Source organism: Hyla sarda, unplaced genomic scaffold, assembly GCF_029499605.1.
Source record: "Hyla sarda isolate aHylSar1 unplaced genomic scaffold, aHylSar1.hap1 scaffold_2316, whole genome shotgun sequence".
NCBI classification, from domain to species: domain Eukaryota; kingdom Metazoa; phylum Chordata; class Amphibia; order Anura; family Hylidae; genus Hyla; species Hyla sarda.
In genome coordinates this window covers 26,599-44,382 of record NW_026608998.1, presented here as the reverse complement: position 1 = coordinate 44,382, position 17,784 = coordinate 26,599, and the positions used below count along the sequence as shown (strand labels likewise).

The following is a 17,784-nucleotide window of genomic DNA, read 5'->3' as shown; positions in this document are numbered from 1 at the left end:
GGCCCCTGTCTTGCTGCTTAGCAATAATGGTATGGGTTTAGGTTCTGCTGTGTGTACTGGTGGTTGACTGCCCCCCAGCCCAGAGTGTGCATGGAAAATTGTCTGGCAGCCTCCCTGACAGCAAGCAGTGATAGTGCCCATGAAGGGGACCTTGTTGGGCCCGCCCCTTTCACGGTTATCGCTTCTCGGCCTTTTGGCTAAGATCAAGTGTAGTATCTGTTCTTATCAGTTTTCATGCTGGTGGGGATGGGTGCTGCATGGAGGATGCAGGTGTACCAGGGCTTTCCGGGGCTGGTTCTGAGGAATCAGCTCGACGGCTGCCCCGATGTGACCTGTTCCCTCCGGGTCTCGCCATGAGGCTGAGAGGTCTAGAGCCGAGGTACTTTTGTGCCTCGGGAGTGGTGACCCCGAGGTGCCGAAACTCACTGGGAGAATAGGCTCACTGAGTTGAAGCACGGGCACCATAATCTCTTCACCTTGTGGCACTCACCTCTTGATTCCCGGCCTTCTGGCTAGGATCAGAGAAATTTTTATAGATCCGGCCGGATGTCCGGGCAGTATATCTGCACACATTCACTTATTTATTTCTTTTTTTGTCTCACTGTGTCACTTTTTGCGTGTTGTGTGTTCACAGGATTTGTCAGGATGCGGTAGCCCTTCTGGGTGTCCCTCCTGGCGGTCTAGGGGAGGTGTGTGTGGCCATTAGGTTCCGCACCTCCCTGCAAACACCCCGGGTACTCCTGCTTTGGCAGGGTACCTACCGTAATCGGCTCTGCGGGCAGATACCTTGGCTAACGCCAAGGGGGATGCCGGGAGCATTTGTGGTCCCCTAGTAGCTTCGGCGAAAAGGGACATCGAACCTGGAACCTCGCAGGTACCTTTTGGTCCGGAGGCGAAGGGTAAGGTTTGTTGGGGGGCCTCTCTCCTATCGGAGAAGGGCTTGCGATAGACCGCATCCTTTGTGCACGTTTTTTTAGTGTAACACGTTTGCACTTTTTCTTGCACTTTGGGTGAATCGAAAGCACGTTCCTCGGCTTTAGATAAAAAAAAAAAAAAAATCTGTTCTTATCAGTTTAATATCTGATACGTCCCCTATCTGGGGACCATATATTAAATGGATTTTTGAGAACGGGGGCCGATTTCGAAGCTTGCTTCCGTCGCCCTATGCATTGACCCGATATGGCAGTATCTTCGGGTACAGTGCACCACCCCCTTACAGGGTTAAAAAGAAAGATTCCTACTTTCATTGCTACCTGCTTGCTGGCTAGCCAGCTAGCCAGCCCTGTGGGCCTTGCTGCTGCTGCTGCTGCAGCCAAAAAACAAAAGGTGGTGCTGCTGCTGCTTCTGCTTCTGCTTGTGTCTGGCCGCTGTTGGAGCGTCCAGGCACAGGACTTCTGCTGCTGCTGACTAAATGGCCTCCTTAATTGGATCATTTGAGTAGCCAGCACACCTGTGCAGGTAGGGCATGACATGATAGGCAGCTGCCTTGATAGCGGGTGGGTGCTGAATGTTCCTAATTGACAAAATAAGATTAATGCTTATGAAGAAATATAAAATCTCATCCCTTCCCCAATATCGCGCCACACCCCTACCCCTTAATTCCCTGGTTGAACTTGATGGACATATGTCTTTTTTCGACCGTACTAACTATGTAACTATGTAACATAACATGGGGGGGGGGGGGGGGTCTCCTGGCTGTTCACACAGGTGTGTCATTGCTGTACATTGACCATGCATTGCTTCTGTGGTATTGCAAAGGCAAAGACAAATGCTTCCAGCCATCCATTGCACTAATGGATTGGTCATCAGCTGGCTGTCTATGTCCCGCATCAATATAGACCAAAGTACAGAGGGTTAGGCTATGCTATTGTGCACCTACCTGATGCATCAGAAGGTGCGAGGCCCTTGCTAAATTCTGTGCACAGACTTTGAGATCTATGCTTTAGACTGTATCTAAACTGCTCCAACATGGACTGACATTCTGGCCTACTTTCAGCCGATGCGACTTGTCTGTCGCTGAACAGTCGCTTTTTATGTATTCAGCACCTATGTATAATGTTGTAAAAATGCTCTAGAAGCTAAAGTCGCAGAAATGTCACACATATTTGGCCTGCAACTTTCTGTGCGACAAATTCAGACAGGAAAAATCAGTATAAATCCTTAGAAAATTATCCCCCAGTGTCTCCATCTGCTGGCGGTATTGAATAAGCATTGCTGCACTGATGGGGTATGCATTAGACGAAAAAAAAGAAGAAAAAGAAGAATAATACGCCCAGAAAAGAGGCGAAAAGGAGAAAAACGTAAAAAAACGTGAAAAAAAAGTAAGAGGAAGAGAAGGGAAAAAAAGGTGGAAATGGGTTTAAAAGTGATTTCGGCGGAGAAATATATATATATATATATATATATATATATATATATATTATATATATACGCGCACACACACACATATATATAAACGTATTCTCCGTTGAGATATTGCAGCCGCTGCTGTGTCCAGGCCCAGGAGCCTTAGCACTGTGCTGTGATGTCACTCAATACCACTGACATCACTAGGTGTAAACAACATCTCTCCTTTGCTGTGTATGTGACTATGGCTGTTTGGTGATGTCGTCTATTATGGCCTTCATAGAAGCAACAGGAGATTGTTGCATCCATCTAGAACCCTCAGAACTACAGTGCTATGATGTCACTCACTTCCACAGGCCTTGCAGAGTGTAAACAACAACAACCCAGCTTTGTTGTGTATGTAACCATAGGGATTTGTGATGTCACCTAGAACCTTCACAGCAGCGACAGCTTTATGAGGAGCATCAGCACTGCTCTGCCTGAGCAGAACCATCACCGCCATAGGTTGTCAAATAACCCGGGTTTAACCCACACAGGTAAGTCCAATGGGGTGCAGGCATGTCCTCTATGCTTACAGCTTCCCGTGGGTGTTGGTTTGATACCGTTTGGGGACAGCCAAGGAGGCATCTGCAGGCAACAAAGGTAGGTGTGTGCTTGTGTGTGTGTTTCCTATGCAGATCCTAAGCCCAGTGTCACATGCAAGTAGGAGGAGTAAGAAGGGTTCCTGGCAAATCCGGGTTATGGATTGCATTTAAAAAGGCCCCGTGGGAGTGCAATGGGCCCCTGTCTTGCTGCTTAGCAATAATGGTATGGGTTTAGGTTCTGCTGTGTGTACTGGTGGTTGACTGCCCCCCAGCCCAGAGTGTGCATGGAAAATTGTCTGGCAGCCTCCCTGACAGCAAGCAGTGATAGTGCCCATGAAGGGGACCTTGTTGGGCCCGCCCCTTTCACGGTTATCGCTTCTCGGCCTTTTGGCTAAGATCAAGTGTAGTATCTGTTCTTATCAGTTTAATATCTGATACGTCCCCTATCTGGGGACCATATATTAAATGGATTTTTGAGAACGGGGGCCGATTTCGAAGCTTGCTTCCGTCGCCCTATGCATTGACCCGATATGGCAGTATCTTCGGGTACAGTGCACCACCCCCTTACAGGGTTAAAAAGAAAGATTCCTACTTTCATTGCTACCTGCTTGCTGGCTAGCCAGCTAGCCAGCCCTGTGGGCCTTGCTGCTGCTGCTGCTGCAGCCAAAAAACAAAAGGTGGTGCTGCTGCTGCTTCTGCTTCTGCTTGTGTCTGGCCGCTGTTGGAGCGTCCAGGCACAGGACTTCTGCTGCTGCTGACTAAATGGCCTCCTTAATTGGATCATTTGAGTAGCCAGCACACCTGTGCAGGTAGGGCATGACATGATAGGCAGCTGCCTTGATAGCGGGTGGGTGCTGAATGTTCCTAATTGACAAAATAAGATTAATGCTTATGAAGAAATATAAAATCTCATCCCTTCCCCAATATCGCGCCACACCCCTACCCCTTAATTCCCTGGTTGAACTTGATGGACATATGTCTTTTTTCGACCGTACTAACTATGTAACTATGTAACATAACATGGGGGGGGGGGGTCTCCTGGCTGTTCACACAGGTGTGTCATTGCTGTACATTGACCATGCATTGCTTCTGTGGTATTGCAAAGGCAAAGACAAATGCTTCCAGCCATCCATTGCACTAATGGATTGGTCATCAGCTGGCTGTCTATGTCCCGCATCAATATAGACCAAAGTACAGAGGGTTAGGCTATGCTATTGTGCACCTACCTGATGCATCAGAAGGTGCGAGGCCCTTGCTAAATTCTGTGCACAGACTTTGAGATCTATGCTTTAGACTGTATCTAAACCTGCTCCAACATGGACTGACATTCTGGCCTACTTTCAGCCGATGCGACTTGTCTGTCGCTGAACAGTCGCTTTTTATGTATTCAGCACCTATGTATAATGTTGTAAAAATGCTCTAGAAGCTAAAGTCGCAGAAATGTCACACATATTTGGCCTGCAACTTTCTGTGCGACAAATTCAGACAGGAAAAATCAGTATAAATCCTTAGAAAATTATCCCCCAGTGTCTCCATCTGCTGGCGGTATTGAATAAGCATTGCTGCACTGATGGGGTATGCATTAGACGAAAAAAAAGAAGAAAAAGAAGAATAATACGCCCAGAAAAGAGGCGAAAAGGAGAAAAACGTAAAAAAACGTGAAAAAAAAGTAAGAGGAAGAGAAGGGAAAAAAAGGTGGAAATGGGTTTAAAAGTGATTTCGGCGGAGAAATATATATATATATATATATATATATATATATATATATATACGCGCACACACACACATATATATATAAACGTATTCTCCGTTGAGATATTGCAGCCGCTGCTGTGTCCAGGCCCAGGAGCCTTAGCACTGTGCTGTGATGTCACTCAATACCACTGACATCACTAGGTGTAAACAACATCTCTCCTTTGCTGTGTATGTGACTATGGAGCTGTTTGGTGATGTCGTCTATTATGGCCTTCATAGAAGCAACAGGAGATTGTTGCATCCATCTAGAACCCTCAGAACTACAGTGCTATGATGTCACTCACTTCCACAGGCCTTGCAGAGTGTAAACAACAACAACCCAGCTTTGTTGTGTATGTAACCATAGGGATTTGTGATGTCACCTAGAACCTTCACAGCAGCGACAGCTTTATGAGGAGCATCAGCACTGCTCTGCCTGAGCAGAACCATCACCGCCATAGGTTGTCAAATAACCCGGGTTTAACCCACACAGGTAAGTCCAATGGGGTGCAGGCATGTCCTCTATGCTTACAGCTTCCCGTGGGTGTTGGTTTGATACCGTTTGGGGACAGCCAAGGAGGCATCTGCAGGCAACAAAGGTAGGTGTGTGCTTGTGTGTGTGTTTCCTATGCAGATCCTAAGCCCAGTGTCACATGCAAGTAGGAGGAGTAAGAAGGGTTCCTGGCAAATCCGGGTTATGGATTGCATTTAAAAAGGCCCCGTGGGAGTGCAATGGGCCCCTGTCTTGCTGCTTAGCAATAATGGTATGGGTTTAGGTTCTGCTGTGTGTACTGGTGGTTGACTGCCCCCCAGCCCAGAGTGTGCATGGAAAATTGTCTGGCAGCCTCCCTGACAGCAAGCAGTGATAGTGCCCATGAAGGGGACCTTGTTGGGCCCGCCCCTTTCACGGTTATCGCTTCTCGGCCTTTTGGCTAAGATCAAGTGTAGTATCTGTTCTTATCAGTTTAATATCTGATACGTCCCCTATCTGGGGACCATATATTAAATGGATTTTTGAGAACGGGGGCCGATTTCGAAGCTTGCTTCCGTCGCCCTATGCATTGACCCGATATGGCAGTATCTTCGGGTACAGTGCACCACCCCCTTACAGGGTTAAAAAGAAAGATTCCTACTTTCATTGCTACCTGCTTGCTGGCTAGCCAGCTAGCCAGCCCTGTGGGCCTTGCTGCTGCTGCTGCTGCAGCCAAAAAACAAAAGGTGGTGCTGCTGCTGCTTCTGCTTCTGCTTGTGTCTGGCCGCTGTTGGAGCGTCCAGGCACAGGACTTCTGCTGCTGCTGACTAAATGGCCTCCTTAATTGGATCATTTGAGTAGCCAGCACACCGGTGCAGGTAGGGCATGACATGATAGGCAGCTGCCTTGATAGCGGGTGGGTGCTGAATGTTCCTAATTGACAAAATAAGATTAATGCTTATGAAGAAATATAAAATCTCATCCCTTCCCCAATATCGCGCCACACCCCTACCCCTTAATTCCCTGGTTGAACTTGATGGACATATGTCTTTTTTCGACCGTACTAACTATGTAACTATGTAACATAACATGGGGGGGGGGGTCTCCTGGCTGTTCACACAGGTGTGTCATTGCTGTACATTGACCATGCATTGCTTCTGTGGTATTGCAAAGGCAAAGACAAATGCTTCCAGCCATCCATTGCACTAATGGATTGGTCATCAGCTGGCTGTCTATGTCCCGCATCAATATAGACCAAAGTACAGAGGGTTAGGCTATGCTATTGTGCACCTACCTGATGCATCAGAAGGTGCGAGGCCCTTGCTAAATTCTGTGCACAGACTTTGAGATCTATGCTTTAGACTGTATCTAAACCTGCTCCAACATGGACTGACATTCTGGCCTACTTTCAGCCGATGCGACTTGTCTGTCGCTGAACAGTCGCTTTTTATGTATTCAGCACCTATGTATAATGTTGTAAAAATGCTCTAGAAGCTAAAGTCGCAGAAATGTCACACATATTTGGCCTGCAACTTTCTGTGCGACAAATTCAGACAGGAAAAATCAGTATAAATCCTTAGAAAATTATCCCCCAGTGTCTCCATCTGCTGGCGGTATTGAATAAGCATTGCTGCACTGATGGGGTATGCATTAGACGAAAAAAAAAGAAGAAAAAGAAGAATAATACGCCCAGAAAAGAGGCGAAAAGGAGAAAAACGTAAAAAAACGTGAAAAAAAAGTAAGAGGAAGAGAAGGGAAAAAAAGGTGGAAATGGGTTTAAAAGTGATTTCGGCGGAGAAATATATATATATATATATATATATATATATATACGCGCACACACACACATATATATATAAACGTATTCTCCGTTGAGATATTGCAGCCGCTGCTGTGTCCAGGCCCAGGAGCCTTAGCACTGTGCTGTGATGTCACTCAATACCACTGACATCACTAGGTGTAAACAACATCTCTCCTTTGCTGTGTATGTGACTATGGAGCTGTTTGGTGATGTCGTCTATTATGGCCTTCATAGAAGCAACAGGAGATTGTTGCATCCATCTAGAACCCTCAGAACTACAGTGCTATGATGTCACTCACTTCCACAGGCCTTGCAGAGTGTAAACAACAACAACCCAGCTTTGTTGTGTATGTAACCATAGGGATTTGTGATGTCACCTAGAACCTTCACAGCAGCGACAGCTTTATGAGGAGCATCAGCACTGCTCTGCCTGAGCAGAACCATCACCGCCATAGGTTGTCAAATAACCCGGGTTTAACCCACACAGGTAAGTCCAATGGGGTGCAGGCATGTCCTCTATGCTTACAGCTTCCCGTGGGTGTTGGTTTGATACCGTTTGGGGACAGCCAAGGAGGCATCTGCAGGCAACAAAGGTAGGTGTGTGCTTGTGTGTGTGTTTCCTATGCAGATCCTAAGCCCAGTGTCACATGCAAGTAGGAGGAGTAAGAAGGGTTCCTGGCAAATCCGGGTTATGGATTGCATTTAAAAAGGCCCCGTGGGAGTGCAATGGGCCCCTGTCTTGCTGCTTAGCAATAATGGTATGGGTTTAGGTTCTGCTGTGTGTACTGGTGGTTGACTGCCCCCCAGCCCAGAGTGTGCATGGAAAATTGTCTGGCAGCCTCCCTGACAGCAAGCAGTGATAGTGCCCATGAAGGGGACCTTGTTGGGCCCGCCCCTTTCACGGTTATCGCTTCTCGGCCTTTTGGCTAAGATCAAGTGTAGTATCTGTTCTTATCAGTTTAATATCTGATACGTCCCCTATCTGGGGACCATATATTAAATGGATTTTTGAGAACGGGGGCCGATTTCGAAGCTTGCTTCCGTCGCCCTATGCATTGACCCGATATGGCAGTATCTTCGGGTACAGTGCACCACCCCCTTACAGGGTTAAAAAGAAAGATTCCTACTTTCATTGCTACCTGCTTGCTGGCTAGCCAGCTAGCCAGCCCTGTGGGCCTTGCTGCTGCTGCTGCTGCAGCCAAAAAACAAAAGGTGGTGCTGCTGCTGCTTCTGCTTCTGCTTGTGTCTGGCCGCTGTTGGAGCGTCCAGGCACAGGACTTCTGCTGCTGCTGACTAAATGGCCTCCTTAATTGGATCATTTGAGTAGCCAGCACACCTGTGCAGGTAGGGCATGACATGATAGGCAGCTGCCTTGATAGCGGGTGGGTGCTGAATGTTCCTAATTGACAAAATAAGATTAATGCTTATGAAGAAATATAAAATCTCATCCCTTCCCCAATATCGCGCCACACCCCTACCCCTTAATTCCCTGGTTGAACTTGATGGACATATGTCTTTTTTCGACCGTACTAACTATGTAACTATGTAACATAACATGGGGGGGGGGGGTCTCCTGGCTGTTCACACAGGTGTGTCATTGCTGTACATTGACCATGCATTGCTTCTGTGGTATTGCAAAGGCAAAGACAAATGCTTCCAGCCATCCATTGCACTAATGGATTGGTCATCAGCTGGCTGTCTATGTCCCGCATCAATATAGACCAAAGTACAGAGGGTTAGGCTATGCTATTGTGCACCTACCTGATGCATCAGAAGGTGCGAGGCCCTTGCTAAATTCTGTGCACAGACTTTGAGATCTATGCTTTAGACTGTATCTAAACCTGCTCCAACATGGACTGACATTCTGGCCTACTTTCAGCCGATGCGACTTGTCTGTCGCTGAACAGTCGCTTTTTATGTATTCAGCACCTATGTATAATGTTGTAAAAATGCTCTAGAAGCTAAAGTCGCAGAAATGTCACACATATTTGGCCTGCAACTTTCTGTGCGACAAATTCAGACAGGAAAAATCAGTATAAATCCTTAGAAAATTATCCCCCAGTGTCTCCATCTGCTGGCGGTATTGAATAAGCATTGCTGCACTGATGGGGTATGCATTAGATGAAAAAAAAGAAGAAAAAGAAGAATAATACGCCCAGAAAAGAGGCGAAAAGGAGAAAAACGTAAAAAAACGTGAAAAAAAAGTAAGAGGAAGAGAAGGGAAAAAAAGGTGGAAATGGGTTTAAAAGTGATTTCGGCGGAGAAATATATATATATATATATATATATATATATATATATATATATATACGCGCACACACACACATATATATAAACGTATTCTCCGTTGAGATATTGCAGCCGCTGCTGTGTCCAGGCCCAGGAGCCTTAGCACTGTGCTGTGATGTCACTCAATACCACTGACATCACTAGGTGTAAACAACATCTCTCCTTTGCTGTGTATGTGACTATGGAGCTGTTTGGTGATGTCGTCTATTATGGCCTTCATAGAAGCAACAGGAGATTGTTGCATCCATCTAGAACCCTCAGAACTACAGTGCTATGATGTCACTCACTTCCACAGGCCTTGCAGAGTGTAAACAACAACAACCCAGCTTTGTTGTGTATGTAACCATAGGGATTTGTGATGTCACCTAGAACCTTCACAGCAGCGACAGCTTTATGAGGAGCATCAGCACTGCTCTGCCTGAGCAGAACCATCACCGCCATAGGTTGTCAAATAACCCGGGTTTAACCCACACAGGTAAGTCCAATGGGGTGCAGGCATGTCCTCTATGCTTACAGCTTCCCGTGGGTGTTGGTTTGATACCGTTTGGGGACAGCCAAGGAGGCATCTGCAGGCAACAAAGGTAGGTGTGTGCTTGTGTGTGTGTTTCCTATGCAGATCCTAAGCCCAGTGTCACATGCAAGTAGGAGGAGTAAGAAGGGTTCCTGGCAAATCCGGGTTATGGATTGCATTTAAAAAGGCCCCGTGGGAGTGCAATGGGCCCCTGTCTTGCTGCTTAGCAATAATGGTATGGGTTTAGGTTCTTACTGGTGGTTGACTGCCCCCCAGCCCAGAGTGTGCATGGAAAATTGTCTGGCAGCCTCCCTGACAGCAAGCAGTGATAGTGCCCATGAAGGGGACCTTGTTGGGCCCGCCCCTTTCACGGTTATCGCTTCTCGGCCTTTTGGCTAAGATCAAGTGTAGTATCTGTTCTTATCAGTTTAATATCTGATACGTCCCCTATCTGGGGACCATATATTAAATGGATTTTTGAGAACGGGGGCCGATTTCGAAGCTTGCTTCCGTCGCCCTATGCATTGACCCGATATGGCAGTATCTTCGGGTACAGTGCACCACCCCCTTACAGGGTTAAAAAGAAAGATTCCTACTTTCATTGCTACCTGCTTGCTGGCTAGCCAGCTAGCCAGCCCTGTGGGCCTTGCTGCTGCTGCTGCTGCAGCCAAAAAACAAAAGGTGGTGCTGCTGCTGCTTCTGCTTCTGCTTGTGTCTGGCCGCTGTTGGAGCGTCCAGGCACAGGACTTCTGCTGCTGCTGACTAAATGGCCTCCTTAATTGGATCATTTGAGTAGCCAGCACACCTGTGCAGGTAGGGCATGACATGATAGGCAGCTGCCTTGATAGCGGGTGGGTGCTGAATGTTCCTAATTGACAAAATAAGATTAATGCTTATGAAGAAATATAAAATCTCATCCCTTCCCCAATATCGCGCCACACCCCTACCCCTTAATTCCCTGGTTGAACTTGATGGACATATGTCTTTTTTCGACCGTACTAACTATGTAACTATGTAACATAACATGGGGGGGGGGGGTCTCCTGGCTGTTCACACAGGTGTGTCATTGCTGTACATTGACCATGCATTGCTTCTGTGGTATTGCAAAGGCAAAGACAAATGCTTCCAGCCATCCATTGCACTAATGGATTGGTCATCAGCTGGCTGTCTATGTCCCGCATCAATATAGACCAAAGTACAGAGGGTTAGGCTATGCTATTGTGCACCTACCTGATGCATCAGAAGGTGCGAGGCCCTTGCTAAATTCTGTGCACAGACTTTGAGATCTATGCTTTAGACTGTATCTAAACCTGCTCCAACATGGACTGACATTCTGGCCTACTTTCAGCCGATGCGACTTGTCTGTCGCTGAACAGTCGCTTTTTATGTATTCAGCACCTATGTATAATGTTGTAAAAATGCTCTAGAAGCTAAAGTCGCAGAAATGTCACACATATTTGGCCTGCAACTTTCTGTGCGACAAATTCAGACAGGAAAAATCAGTATAAATCCTTAGAAAATTATCCCCCAGTGTCTCCATCTGCTGGCGGTATTGAATAAGCATTGCTGCACTGATGGGGTATGCATTAGACGAAAAAAAGAAGAAAAAGAAGAATAATACGCCAGAAGAGGCGCAGAAAAGAGGAGAAAAACGTAAAAAAACGTAACGTGAAAAAAAGTAAGAGGAAGAGAAGGGAAAAAAAGGTGGAAATGGGTTTAAAAGTGATTTCGGCGGAGAAATATATATATATATATATATATATATATATATATATATATATACGCGCACACACACATATATAACGTATCTACTTACGTTCTCCGTTGAGATATTGCAGCCGCTGCTGTGTCCAGGCCCAGGAGCCTTAGCACTGTGCTGTGATGTCACTCAATACCACTGACATCACTAGGTGTAAACAACATCTCTCCTTTGCTGTGTATGTGACTATGGAGCTGTTTGGTGATGTCGTCTATTATGGCCTTCATAGAAGCAACAGGAGATTGTTGCATCCATCTAGAACCCTCAGAACTACAGTGCTATGATGTCACTCACTTCCACAGGCCTTGCAGAGTGTAAACAACAACAACCCAGCTTTGTTGTGTATGTAACCATAGGGATTTGTGATGTCACCTAGAACCTTCACAGCAGCGACAGCTTTATGAGGAGCATCAGCACTGCTCTGCCTGAGCAGAACCATCACCGCCATAGGTTGTCAAATAACCCGGGTTTAACCCACACAGGTAAGTCCAATGGGGTGCAGGCATGTCCTCTATGCTTACAGCTTCCCGTGGGTGTTGGTTTGATACCGTTTGGGGACAGCCAAGGAGGCATCTGCAGGCAACAAAGGTAGGTGTGTGCTTGTGTGTGTGTTTCCTATGCAGATCCTAAGCCCAGTGTCACATGCAAGTAGGAGGAGTAAGAAGGGTTCCTGGCAAATCCGGGTTATGGATTGCATTTAAAAAGGCCCCGTGGGAGTGCAATGGGCCCCTGTCTTGCTGCTTAGCAATAATGGTATGGGTTTAGGTTCTGCTGTGTGTACTGGTGGTTGACTGCCCCCCAGCCCAGAGTGTGCATGGAAAATTGTCTGGCAGCCTCCCTGACAGCAAGCAGTGATAGTGCCCATGAAGGGGACCTTGTTGGGCCCGCCCCTTTCACGGTTATCGCTTCTCGGCCTTTTGGCTAAGATCAAGTGTAGTATCTGTTCTTATCAGTTTAATATCTGATACGTCCCCTATCTGGGGACCATATATTAAATGGATTTTTGAGAACGGGGGCCGATTTCGAAGCTTGCTTCCGTCGCCCTATGCATTGACCCGATATGGCAGTATCTTCGGGTACAGTGCACCACCCCCTTACAGGGTTAAAAAGAAAGATTCCTACTTTCATTGCTACCTGCTTGCTGGCTAGCCAGCTAGCCAGCCCTGTGGGCCTTGCTGCTGCTGCTGCTGCAGCCAAAAAACAAAAGGTGGTGCTGCTGCTGCTTCTGCTTCTGCTTGTGTCTGGCCGCTGTTGGAGCGTCCAGGCACAGGACTTCTGCTGCTGCTGACTAAATGGCCTCCTTAATTGGATCATTTGAGTAGCCAGCACACCTGTGCAGGTAGGGCATGACATGATAGGCAGCTGCCTTGATAGCGGGTGGGTGCTGAATGTTCCTAATTGACAAAATAAGATTAATGCTTATGAAGAAATATAAAATCTCATCCCTTCCCCAATATCGCGCCACACCCCTACCCCTTAATTCCCTGGTTGAACTTGATGGACATATGTCTTTTTTCGACCGTACTAACTATGTAACTATGTAACATAACATGGGGGGGGGGGTCTCCTGGCTGTTCACACAGGTGTGTCATTGCTGTACATTGACCATGCATTGCTTCTGTGGTATTGCAAAGGCAAAGACAAATGCTTCCAGCCATCCATTGCACTAATGGATTGGTCATCAGCTGGCTGTCTATGTCCCGCATCAATATAGACCAAAGTACAGAGGGTTAGGCTATGCTATTGTGCACCTACCTGATGCATCAGAAGGTGCGAGGCCCTTGCTAAATTCTGTGCACAGACTTTGAGATCTATGCTTTAGACTGTATCTAAACCTGCTCCAACATGGACTGACATTCTGGCCTACTTTCAGCCGATGCGACTTGTCTGTCGCTGAACAGTCGCTTTTTATGTATTCAGCACCTATGTATAATGTTGTAAAAATGCTCTAGAAGCTAAAGTCGCAGAAATGTCACACATATTTGGCCTGCAACTTTCTGTGCGACAAATTCAGACAGGAAAAATCAGTATAAATCCTTAGAAAATTATCCCCCAGTGTCTCCATCTGCTGGCGGTATTGAATAAGCATTGCTGCACTGATGGGGTATGCATTAGACGAAAAAAAAGAAGAAAAAGAAGAATAATACGCCCAGAAAAGAGGCGAAAAGGAGAAAAACGTAAAAAAACGTGAAAAAAAAGTAAGAGGAAGAGAAGGGAAAAAAAGGTGGAAATGGGTTTAAAAGTGATTTCGGCGGAGAAATATATATATATATATATATATATATATATATATATATATATATATATATACGCGCACACACACACATATATATAAACGTATTCTCCGTTGAGATATTGCAGCCGCTGCTGTGTCCAGGCCCAGGAGCCTTAGCACTGTGCTGTGATGTCACTCAATACCACTGACATCACTAGGTGTAAACAACATCTCTCCTTTGCTGTGTATGTGACTATGGAGCTGTTTGGTGATGTCGTCTATTATGGCCTTCATAGAAGCAACAGGAGATTGTTGCATCCATCTAGAACCCTCAGAACTACAGTGCTATGATGTCACTCACTTCCACAGGCCTTGCAGAGTGTAAACAACAACAACCCAGCTTTGTTGTGTATGTAACCATAGGGATTTGTGATGTCACCTAGAACCTTCACAGCAGCGACAGCTTTATGAGGAGCATCAGCACTGCTCTGCCTGAGCAGAACCATCACCGCCATAGGTTGTCAAATAACCCGGGTTTAACCCACACAGGTAAGTCCAATGGGGTGCAGGCATGTCCTCTATGCTTACAGCTTCCCGTGGGTGTTGGTTTGATACCGTTTGGGGACAGCCAAGGAGGCATCTGCAGGCAACAAAGGTAGGTGTGTGCTTGTGTGTGTGTTTCCTATGCAGATCCTAAGCCCAGTGTCACATGCAAGTAGGAGGAGTAAGAAGGGTTCCTGGCAAATCCGGGTTATGGATTGCATTTAAAAAGGCCCCGTGGGAGTGCAATGGGCCCCTGTCTTGCTGCTTAGCAATAATGGTATGGGTTTAGGTTCTGCTGTGTGTACTGGTGGTTGACTGCCCCCCAGCCCAGAGTGTGCATGGAAAATTGTCTGGCAGCCTCCCTGACAGCAAGCAGTGATAGTGCCCATGAAGGGGACCTTGTTGGGCCCGCCCCTTTCACGGTTATCGCTTCTCGGCCTTTTGGCTAAGATCAAGTGTAGTATCTGTTCTTATCAGTTTAATATCTGATACGTCCCCTATCTGGGGACCATATATTAAATGGATTTTTGAGAACGGGGGCCGATTTCGAAGCTTGCTTCCGTCGCCCTATGCATTGACCCGATATGGCAGTATCTTCGGGTACAGTGCACCACCCCCTTACAGGGTTAAAAAGAAAGATTCCTACTTTCATTGCTACCTGCTTGCTGGCTAGCCAGCTAGCCAGCCCTGTGGGCCTTGCTGCTGCTGCTGCTGCAGCCAAAAAACAAAAGGTGGTGCTGCTGCTGCTTCTGCTTCTGCTTGTGTCTGGCCGCTGTTGGAGCGTCCAGGCACAGGACTTCTGCTGCTGCTGACTAAATGGCCTCCTTAATTGGATCATTTGAGTAGCCAGCACACCTGTGCAGGTAGGGCATGACATGATAGGCAGCTGCCTTGATAGCGGGTGGGTGCTGAATGTTCCTAATTGACAAAATAAGATTAATGCTTATGAAGAAATATAAAATCTCATCCCTTCCCCAATATCGCGCCACACCCCTACCCCTTAATTCCCTGGTTGAACTTGATGGACATATGTCTTTTTTCGACCGTACTAACTATGTAACTATGTAACATAACATGGGGGGGGGGGGTCTCCTGGCTGTTCACACAGGTGTGTCATTGCTGTACATTGACCATGCATTGCTTCTGTGGTATTGCAAAGGCAAAGACAAATGCTTCCAGCCATCCATTGCACTAATGGATTGGTCATCAGCTGGCTGTCTATGTCCCGCATCAATATAGACCAAAGTACAGAGGGTTAGGCTATGCTATTGTGCACCTACCTGATGCATCAGAAGGTGCGAGGCCCTTGCTAAATTCTGTGCACAGACTTTGAGATCTATGCTTTAGACTGTATCTAAACCTGCTCCAACATGGACTGACATTCTGGCCTACTTTCAGCCGATGCGACTTGTCTGTCGCTGAACAGTCGCTTTTTATGTATTCAGCACCTATGTATAATGTTGTAAAAATGCTCTAGAAGCTAAAGTCGCAGAAATGTCACACATATTTGGCCTGCAACTTTCTGTGCGACAAATTCAGACAGGAAAAATCAGTATAAATCCTTAGAAAATTATCCCCCAGTGTCTCCATCTGCTGGCGGTATTGAATAAGCATTGCTGCACTGATGGGGTATGCATTAGACGAAAAAAAAGAAGAAAAAGAAGAATAATACGCCCAGAAAAGAGGCGAAAAGGAGAAAAACGTAAAAAAACGTGAAAAAAAAGTAAGAGGAAGAGAAGGGAAAAAAAGGTGGAAATGGGTTTAAAAGTGATTTCGGCGGAGAAATATATATATATATATATATATATATATATATATATATATATATATACGCGCACACACACACATATATATAAACGTATTCTCCGTTGAGATATTGCAGCCGCTGCTGTGTCCAGGCCCAGGAGCCTTAGCACTGTGCTGTGATGTCACTCAATACCACTGACATCACTAGGTGTAAACAACATCTCTCCTTTGCTGTGTATGTGACTATGGAGCTGTTTGGTGATGTCGTCTATTATGGCCTTCATAGAAGCAACAGGAGATTGTTGCATCCATCTAGAACCCTCAGAACTACAGTGCTATGATGTCACTCACTTCCACAGGCCTTGCAGAGTGTAAACAACAACAACCCAGCTTTGTTGTGTATGTAACCATAGGGATTTGTGATGTCACCTAGAACCTTCACAGCAGCGACAGCTTTATGAGGAGCATCAGCACTGCTCTGCCTGAGCAGAACCATCACCGCCATAGGTTGTCAAATAACCCGGGTTTAACCCACACAGGTAAGTCCAATAGGGTGCAGGCATGTCCTCTATGCTTACAGCTTCCCGTGGGTGTTGGTTTGATACCGTTTGGGGACAGCCAAGGAGGCATCTGCAGGCAACAAAGGTAGGTGTGTGCTTGTGTGTGTGTTTCCTATGCAGATCCTAAGCCCAGTGTCACATGCAAGTAGGAGGAGTAAGAAGGGTTCCTGGCAAATCCGGGTTATGGATTGCATTTAAAAAGGCCCCGTGGGAGTGCAATGGGCCCCTGTCTTGCTGCTTAGCAATAATGGTATGGGTTTAGGTTCTGCTGTGTGTACTGGTGGTTGACTGCCCCCCAGCCCAGAGTGTGCATGGAAAATTGTCTGGCAGCCTCCCTGACAGCAAGCAGTGATAGTGCCCATGAAGGGGACCTTGTTGGGCCCGCCCCTTTCACGGTTATCGCTTCTCGGCCTTTTGGCTAAGATCAAGTGTAGTATCTGTTCTTATCAGTTTAATATCTGATACGTCCCCTATCTGGGGACCATATATTAAATGGATTTTTGAGAACGGGGGCCGATTTCGAAGCTTGCTTCCGTCGCCCTATGCATTGACCCGATATGGCAGTATCTTCGGGTACAGTGCACCACCCCCTTACAGGGTTAAAAAGAAAGATTCCTACTTTCATTGCTACCTGCTTGCTGGCTAGCCAGCTAGCCAGCCCTGTGGGCCTTGCTGCTGCTGCTGCTGCAGCCAAAAAACAAAAGGTGGTGCTGCTGCTGCTTCTGCTTCTGCTTGTGTCTGGCCGCTGTTGGAGCGTCCAGGCACAGGACTTCTGCTGCTGCTGACTAAATGGCCTCCTTAATTGGATCATTTGAGTAGCCAGCACACCTGTGCAGGTAGGGCATGACATGATAGGCAGCTGCCTTGATAGCGGGTGGGTGCTGAATGTTCCTAATTGACAAAATAAGATTAATGCTTATGAAGAAATATAAAATCTCATCCCTTCCCCAATATCGCGCCACACCCCTACCCCTTAATTCCCTGGTTGAACTTGATGGACATATGTCTTTTTTCGACCGTACTAACTATGTAACTATGTAACATAACATGGGGGGGGGGGTCTCCTGGCTGTTCACACAGGTGTGTCATTGCTGTACATTGACCATGCATTGCTTCTGTGGTATTGCAAAGGCAAAGACAAATGCTTCCAGCCATCCATTGCACTAATGGATTGGTCATCAGCTGGCTGTCTATGTCCCGCATCAATATAGACCAAAGTACAGA

The 17,784-nt window shown here is 46.6% G+C and overlaps 8 non-coding genes and 1 pseudogene across 8 annotated transcripts; all 9 read left to right on the top strand.

Annotated features, from left to right (window-relative positions):
• The first annotated feature begins 177 nt into the window (after positions 1–177).
• Positions 178–337, top strand: LOC130322328 (U2 spliceosomal RNA; annotated as a pseudogene).
• A 692-nt stretch (positions 338–1,029) lies between these two features.
• Positions 1,030–1,211, top strand: LOC130322325 (U2 spliceosomal RNA). The gene has a single exon (XR_008867862.1). It is a non-coding gene; the product is annotated as a U2 spliceosomal RNA (small nuclear RNA).
• A 2,090-nt stretch (positions 1,212–3,301) lies between these two features.
• Positions 3,302–3,492, top strand: LOC130322323 (U2 spliceosomal RNA). The gene has a single exon (XR_008867860.1). It is a non-coding gene; the product is annotated as a U2 spliceosomal RNA (small nuclear RNA).
• A 2,084-nt stretch (positions 3,493–5,576) lies between these two features.
• LOC130322322 (U2 spliceosomal RNA) lies at positions 5,577–5,767 on the top strand. Its single transcript, XR_008867859.1, has one exon. It is a non-coding gene; the product is annotated as a U2 spliceosomal RNA (small nuclear RNA).
• Positions 5,768–7,843: 2,076 nt separating this feature from the next.
• On the top strand, positions 7,844–8,034 carry LOC130322321 (U2 spliceosomal RNA). The gene has a single exon (XR_008867858.1). It is a non-coding gene; the product is annotated as a U2 spliceosomal RNA (small nuclear RNA).
• Positions 8,035–10,112: 2,078 nt separating this feature from the next.
• LOC130322320 (U2 spliceosomal RNA) lies at positions 10,113–10,303 on the top strand. Its single transcript, XR_008867857.1, has one exon. It is a non-coding gene; the product is annotated as a U2 spliceosomal RNA (small nuclear RNA).
• Positions 10,304–12,397: 2,094 nt separating this feature from the next.
• LOC130322319 (U2 spliceosomal RNA) lies at positions 12,398–12,588 on the top strand. The gene has a single exon (XR_008867856.1). It is a non-coding gene; the product is annotated as a U2 spliceosomal RNA (small nuclear RNA).
• A 2,091-nt stretch (positions 12,589–14,679) lies between these two features.
• On the top strand, positions 14,680–14,870 carry LOC130322318 (U2 spliceosomal RNA). The gene has a single exon (XR_008867855.1). It is a non-coding gene; the product is annotated as a U2 spliceosomal RNA (small nuclear RNA).
• Positions 14,871–16,958: 2,088 nt separating this feature from the next.
• LOC130322317 (U2 spliceosomal RNA) lies at positions 16,959–17,149 on the top strand. Its single transcript, XR_008867854.1, has one exon. It is a non-coding gene; the product is annotated as a U2 spliceosomal RNA (small nuclear RNA).
• Positions 17,150–17,784: the final 635 nt, after the last annotated feature.